We start from the raw sequence: 3,077 nt of genomic DNA, 5'->3' as shown, positions 1-3,077 counted from the left end.
GGTGTGGTGTTTGTGAAATAAATAAAAATGCATATGAGAATATGCGTTAAGGAGCAATCTAAACTGATTAGAAGAAAATGATCATTTTGGCAAATAAAGTTGCTTGGGGGAAAATCTCTTTATTTAATATAAGATATCAGCTACACTTTTAACATTTGAGCCATGGCAGTTAATTAAAGAGGGGCAGTAGAATGATTAAAGGTATTCTAGCCATCATTATATTATTTTTATGTATATAAATATACACATGCATTTATTTAAACATCAAATAATTAGACAAAGCAAAATGTATTAATGTGTTTTAATTCACAAATTATGACTAAAAGGATGTTTAGTTAAAACAATATATATGTCACATATACTATCTATAAAATATAGATAATATATGCTAAACATATATATATAATATGGAACTATATATGTTAGTTTAACAATATGTTTAACATATCTGGAACATATCTAAGAAGTGCATTGTTCTGTACCAATCTGTTCCAATCTGTTTGGGTTCATGTTTCCAGGTAATTTCATAAGTTTCTTTTGTTGTTGTTGAACTATATACTTAATTTGAACAAGGCAGAGTCCTATTCATTCATATTGGGAAAAGGAAAGGGGTTTCTTATACAGAACATGCACTCCAGTGATGGACTGACTGCAAGTACTAGTTTTGCAATATAGTTTCTCACATGTGATTTGTTACTATAAATTTGTAAACGGTACATATCATTCTTCTTTGAACATAAATGTAATAATTATTTTGGCTCCCTGCTAAACAGGAGGGGGCTTTACTGAATTTTTATCATTGGTGGGCAGCGAGGGATGGATGTACTTATTCAACAAGGGAGGGAAAACCTTGCATTAAGAAACAAACAAACAAAAAACAAAAAACTAGGTCACATAAGTGGGCCTGAATGAAAGTTCTACACCCATGGGAGCCAAAAGATGTCATAAAATGTAAGCATGTGGGATGGGAGTGGTTCAAGAGAAAACTTGGGGAAAGCTGAAGTGTTCTATTTGTGTGAAGACGTTTATAGGAACTTTAAACTGATGAGGACAACAGACTCACTGTGTAAACACTCTGGGAATCTCCTACTATTTACTTGGTCACTGTTTTGCCTAATATTAATTTCAAGACAACTTAGGAACTAAAAAAGAAGAAATAGTATGTTGGAATCATAATTAATAATCATATTTAATTTATGTGATGGGTAATATTTTGTATCCTCTTGGCTGGGCCACGGTGCTCAGGTCTGTGGTCAAACAGTATTTTGGATTTTTCTGTGAGGTCTTTCGTTTGAGATTAATATTTAAATGCATGGGGGCCGTGGAGGTTGCTCGGCGGAATCACCCATGGCTGGAGATCAGCCCCGAGTCCGGGGCCCCATTTTCTGGAGGTCACTGGAGTTTGTGGTGTCTGTTGCTTGCCTCCCCCCCCCCCCAACCCCAGCTGCCATCTCCTCCCGTTGGGCTGCAGCCTTCTCCTTTTTCTCCTTCTCCTGAGTGGGGATGCTCTCCTTCATGCTGTGGGCACTTCCTGTGCTGAGCTCCTGGTGTCTTGTCCCCTCCTGGAGTTGTTCCTGCCACTACGACTCCTCATTCATGCTCCTGCACCCTTGCACCGTAGGCAACACAGGCACCAATATGTCCAACCGAGTGGTGGTCAGGGAAGCTTGTCATGCCAGGAACTAGTACACAGCCTCAGGACCGCAGCTGACTTCAACAGCGAGGTTAGCTTTCACAAGCACAGTCTACGGAAAGAGCCGCGAGAGCCATTATTGCACCCCATGCAGGGTATGCAGTACTGTGGATCTTGTGCTGCCCATGCTTACAAACAAGTAGATCCATCTACTACCCGGAGAATTTTCACCCTGATGCCTTCTCATCCTGTGCCTCTCTTGTGATGTGTACTTTCCAGTGTGGATATATAGAGAACACCTCTGTATGACCTTCATATTGACCAAAAGATTTTTGAGAACTATGGAAGATAGGAATGTTTGAACACATGTCTCTGTAGACACATGAAAATGAACACAGTGTTGAAATGCATTTGCCTTATACGGGTAAAGCCATGGAAAGCCAGGAGGATGAATTTACTATTATTCCTATACTAGTTGGAGCTTTGAGTGAATCAAAAGAACAGGAATTTGGAAAACTCTTCAGCAAATACCCAGCAGATCCTAGTAATCTCTTTGTGGTTTCTTCTGATTTCTTCCACTGGAGCCAAAGATTCTGTTACAGTTACTATGATGAATCCCAGGAGAAGATTTATAGATCCATTGAATATCTAGATAAAATGGGCATGAGTATTATAGACCAGTTAGACACTATATTAGCAATTACTTGAAGAAATAGCATAATACTATATGTGGAAGATATCACTGGAGTGTTATTAAATGCTATCGCAGAGCTCCAGAAAAATGGACTGAATATGAGCTGTTTCTTTTTGAATTATGCCCAGTCAAGCCAGTGTAGAATCTGCCAAGATAGTTCAGTGAATTTTGCAGCGGCAACACTCGTGGTCCACTCAAGCTCTGAATCCCCAGAGATGCCACCTGCGCATACTCATTCTCTGTCTGGAGTCCCAGCCTAGCCCTAACCAAGATACTGGTTCTGGTTTGGGGGGGATTCTAGAATCTCAAACTAATAGAACTTTCTTCTTTTCTAGTAGCTGTAGTCCTTCCTTAATTTCAACTCATTAAAAAATGCTTTATAGTTTAGGGCAGTGGAAGGAAGTCTGGCATAAAAATATTTTGATCAAAAAAGATGATGGGGCACCTGGGTGGCTCAGATGGTTAAGTGTCCTACTCTTTATTTCAGCGCAGTTCATGATCTCAAGGTTTGTGAGATCAGGCCCCACATGGGGCTCCATGCTGACAGTGTAGATCCTGGTTGAGATTCTCTCTCTCCCTCTCCATCTGTCTCTTCCCCCCTAATAAATAAATAAACTTAAAAACAAACAAAAATGGCAATGTAAAAAAAATGACAATGTAAAGGCCCAGTTGTGATAGTTTTTTGAAAGTGACTTGTAAATCATTTACCCTATTATTAAATTAATTTTATTTTTGAGAGAGAGAGAACAC

General features: G+C 39.1%; 1 pseudogene; it reads left to right on the top strand.

The window, feature by feature from the left end:
- The first annotated feature begins 1,638 nt into the window (after positions 1-1,638).
- On the top strand, positions 1,639-2,587 carry LOC115513020 (annotated as a pseudogene).
- Positions 2,588-3,077: the final 490 nt, after the last annotated feature.

This window comes from Lynx canadensis, chromosome B1, assembly GCF_007474595.2.
Source record: "Lynx canadensis isolate LIC74 chromosome B1, mLynCan4.pri.v2, whole genome shotgun sequence".
NCBI lineage: Eukaryota > Metazoa > Chordata > Mammalia > Carnivora > Felidae > Lynx > Lynx canadensis.
This window is presented reverse-complemented; position numbering and strand designations above follow the sequence as displayed.